Source organism: Amblyomma maculatum, chromosome 1 (assembly GCF_055883805.1).
Source record: "Amblyomma maculatum isolate TAMU_Amacu chromosome 1, ASM5588380v1, whole genome shotgun sequence".
Lineage (NCBI taxonomy): Eukaryota > Metazoa > Arthropoda > Arachnida > Ixodida > Ixodidae > Amblyomma > Amblyomma maculatum.
Genome location: NC_139344.1, coordinates 464,153,663 through 464,158,570, shown reverse-complemented (window position 1 = coordinate 464,158,570; position 4,908 = coordinate 464,153,663).

Sequence of the window (4,908 nt, the reverse complement as noted above, 5' to 3'; positions counted from 1 at the left end):
GGTAAAAGTGGTCAAAGTTTGGAGATTCAGTGTTTACCAAAGACGACAGATGAAATTCTTTCCACTCTGGTCATCGATGCTTTGTTGGTTTAAGCATGACGTCAATGTAGAAATGTCGCAAAAAGAGGCGTTAATAAGCGTTTTCTCAGCTTTTTGTCTCATTCTCTATTCCTACCGAACAAAAACGAACTCAAATAAGGACTGCATTTTTTTGCGAACTATTAACAGCGTAAAAGGATGAAAATAAGGTGGTACTCAAAAAGAGGGTATTGCAAGCCAGGTTTCTGACGTATGCTGGAGCTGTCACGACGTGTGAAATGTAGCTTTTACTTCTGCATACTGCGAACAGCTTCATATATGCTGAGTTGAATCGTGCGACCATGAATCTTGCTGGACGATGTACTCACTGAAAAATACGTTAACACAAAATAAAACTAACTTTTGAATTTCAGAAGGCGCGGTTGGCCAGAGGCACGACACGAACGTCTTCTTTCTTTCTAAACCCCAAATGTTCGAAGAACGAAGGGCAAGGAGGGTCTCAGCATTTTGACGCGCAAGTCGATTTCTCTTTCTTTCTAACCCCGCTGACAGCGACAATCCCGATCTCGGGTCCGCAGCAGGAGCAGAGGCATGGGTCTCGACGCCCAGTGCAGTTTCACAACAGCTCCTCAATTCTAGCGCACGTGACGAGGAAACCGGTCGAAGCAAGGGGAGAGAGATGGGGGCAGACTACGAGTACCATAAGTACCATGCTGACCCAGAATTCACCAAACAATTCTCTTCCCTCAACCCTCCCGCTCCAATGAAAAAAAAAAAAGCTTTCATTCATTCATTCATTCATTCATTCATTCATTCATTCATTCATTCATTCATTCATTCATTCATTCAATAACCTTTATTTATGAGGTCTATGTGTGTATGCTTTTTTTTTCCATATCTACAGCGCGATAAACGGGACAAGAGAACACAATAACGACAAACACAGCGCTGTGTTTGTCGTTATTGTGTTCTCTTGTCCCGTTTATCGCGCTGTAGATATGGAACATCGTCACCAACTCGCCCAACAACTGACCTTGGTGCTTTTTTTTTTATTTTAGAGGCATCTGAATGAGTGCGGAGCGGCGCGCAGTTCGCCTAGAGTGCAAACAGGTTCGGGAAGTTTGTTTGTTTATTTCATGTATTTAGCACGATCATCTTAAATAATTTAACAGCACTATTCTCAAAATTGCGTGGCACCTGAAGGAATGTATACACGTTATATTGGTTTTTATTTTGCGTTTCGTTAACTCGGTGGCGCCACTAGCCTTAAAGGGACACTAAAGAGAAAACTGAAGTGGGCTTGCATCGATAGAATGCCAATTCCTGATTACAAAAAATCCACTCTTACTGAAAACAGAGCTGTTATAAGGTAGTAAAGAGGAAGAACAGAAATACAGGTATCGCCGCCACAGCCGAAACGCGCGACTACAAATCACGTGACGCGCTAGGGATCACGGAGGCTGACAAATGCGAATTACGTTGCCCGTTTGAATGTGGTCGTAGGTTTTGTCTCGAATATAATAACCCGCTTTTATCATACGTAAACGACGGCGACAAGACAACGCAAACTTTGAGGGGCAAATACAAAAATATACTTGGAGGCGCCACAGGCGCCCACTTCAGTTTTGGTTATGTTGCGGCACAGGCATTTCGTGCGCACTCGGATAGTTTGTTTGGACCTGCAGCGCCTGAATTACGAGCTTGGAGCAGCTGATGCGCCTTTATGGTTCCCATTTGAGCATTCGGAGGCACGAGCGAGCGAAATCCGCTGCCGCCGACACGCTCCTTCGTTCACACTTCTGCGCCAACATATCGCCGCCGTCGCCGCTTCGACTGCGACCTGACCGCTCGACTGCAGCTACGTACGCCACGAAAAGGATACATATGTTAAGTACCGAAGGAAAAACGCATTATCATTCAAATGTTCACTAAATCATGGCACATCTGCCCAACATACTGCGTCAACGATACCTTCAACGTGCTATTTGCAGGCGTCGTAAACAAAAGGGGCATACTTGCCACTCATACCATGGAGAGCGTCGATATATTGCGCTCGTCGCCCGGCGAAAAAAAGGGCCTTGGGTAAAAAGTAAAAACTAAAAATAACGAAGCACCAGAAATACATTCCAAAAGGTAAAAAAAATCAATTTGCAGAAAAAAAAAACCACCGCGAGTTGCGGTAAGATTCGAACTCGCTACTGCTTGCTCCATAACGCTCGGCGCTAACCGCTCGGCTACGCCGCGCTTCTTTTTTTTTTCAGTAACAAAAAACCTTTATTTACATATATATTGGATTGAAAGCATTGATTACTTCTCGTGTCAACGTCGGCCATAGGAAACGTTAGGGGAGATTAAGCACAATAGAGAATAGAATTATGTCGAGAGGTCTGGTAAGAAAGGGTCAGAAAATGTGTAACATATAAGCCTAAAATGAGCCACTGAAGGACAATGGGGAAGACCAGAAAAGTAGAGAAAAAAAAAACACTTGGGCAATGCTGCGTGGAGCATCAGCGGCACCCAAACCGTTCGTACTGGCATGTCTTGAAGACCATCACAGCGCGGCAGCCTCGCTGTAGTTCCTCCTACAGGTTTTCGTCGGTGCCAGATGACTCCAGTGCACTCACTGTCCACTCTGTTTTGTCCAATAGGTGCCGCCACGCTGGTTTCGGCCAACGCACACACTCCACCACATCCACGCGCGCATACCAGAGGGCATGCAACGCAAGCGCTATCACAACATCTCGAAGCTCTGGACGATCACAAGACGCGTCGAGACACAAGAGCCCTGGCCATGTGACTTCCAAATCAGTGTCGAAAAATCCCCGTACTTCGTCCCAGAAGATGTGCGCCGTGTTGCATTCCATAAAGACATGTTGAGCGGTCTTCCGTCGGCCACACAGGAGGCAGTTTGCGCCCTATGGTAGGAAGAAACCCCGCTCTTCCTGACGAGCTTTCACGGGCAAAACTCCTGTGTGGAAACGGAAGAAGAAATCCTTGGAGCATGTTGGAACGGGCAGCTTACTGACTCGCTTGAGGACATCAGTCTTGCCCACCCCTATGGGTGGTTGTCGATATACTGGAGGTTGCAGAAATTGTGCCAGCAAGTCCCAGTAAAGCTTTCTCGGCTTTACTGCGAGCAGGTACTCCCACAGAAAAAGCCCTTGCAGCAGCGCCAGGGACGGCGCTACCTCCTTGTAGAAGGCTGTGGCTCTCATGCCGTGACCTATTGGCTTAGTTGTGGCCAACCAAGGGACCAAGTGCACCGAGCCTAGATACTGAGTGGCCGCGCGAAGAAAAATATCCTTTTGGCTTCGAAAGAAAATGAACCTTTGGACTACAAGTTTGTTTTATGTTCACTAAGCCCAGTCCGCCTCGCTCCATGCTCCAGAAGAGATTGCTTCGGCGCATGGGCTCTGCCGTAGAGCGCCAAACGAAGACTGCCCATGATCTGTGTAGCCTGCCCACGGAGCCCCTGTCGATTGTGGTCACTCTGGCTGAGTACAGTACCACCGGGTAAACCACTGCGTTGCGTACATAGGCTCTCGTGAACATGGCTATGTGTCTCGGCCGCCATAGGTCTATAGCTTCCTTTCAGCGGCAACTAGTTTGGGTTGCCATCTGTTCATGATCGCTTTGCTAATATCTAGATTAACGCCTAGATATTCGTCATTTTTTCGGTCCATTCTACTCCAAAGAGTTGGCGGGGCTTCCCTCTCCAGTCTCCCAACCAGGCGCCTTGCGATTTTTTAAAATTTAGTTCGGCTCCAGAAAACTGACAGAACGAGTTTGCCAATCGAATCACTTCCCCCACTTGTTGTTGGGATGTGCAAATGAAGGCGGCACATTGGCGGCAGCAGTGGTCACGACGACATACTTCTGATACATTTTCTGTACTGTCACAGGTTTCCGCTGATACACGCGATAACTTGAACAGCAAACGAAAACAAAGAAAAAGAGCCTGTCCTCGTGCCACGCCCAAACTTCTCGTCATCGGAACCAGGGATCGGTGATCCGTTTGGCGGCGGTACCATCGACTGACCGAGGATAAAAAGCGGCCACCGTGGCATCTAGGATCACATTGGCGGCAGCAGTGGTCACGACGACATACTTCTGATACATTTTCTGTATTGTCGCAGGTTGGTGCTCCCCCTTTTTTATGCGTAACTTTAGTCAATTGTTTGGCCGCTGCTCCTGCCAAGCGTGTTTCAATGCCTGATGATGTTGAATGTCCGGAATGCCAGTCAGTGGTGGAATATCGAAATGGCGTTTCCTGTAGCATATGCCTCACTGCGTTCAACGTAGGAAAGTGTGCAGGCGTTTCTGAGCAACACTAAAGTAAAAAAAAAACTATCGAAAAACTTGGAGATGTCCTAAATGCAGAGGGCCGACAGCCAATACGCAACCGTTTGAGAGCGCAGATGCAGAACTAAACCTACAGAGCATGTGGAATATGCTGCTAGCCATGAACAAAAAACTAAGTGTTAATGCCACTGAAACAAACTGTCGATGATGTGGAAAAAGTTGTGCAATTCATGTCTGATCAGTTGACTGGTTTGTTTCAACGAGTAGAAAAAAGAGCAAGAAATAACAGAAATCAAGAAAAGAATTAGAAGGCTAGAGGGAAGTGAATGCACTGAATCACTCCTAACTCAGCTTAATGACTTGGAATGGCGGAATAGCCGCGCCAACCTGCAGTTTCATGGGATTCCCCAAACTGAAAAAGAGGACCTTCTAGAGGACCTGTACAAAGAGGACCGCCACTCTCCTGTGACGATGTGGATGCCATACATCGTATGCCTTCAAAACCAGATACGATTCCTGCTGTTATCTGCCGATTCGCAAAGCACAAAACCCGGGATTTGTGGTGGG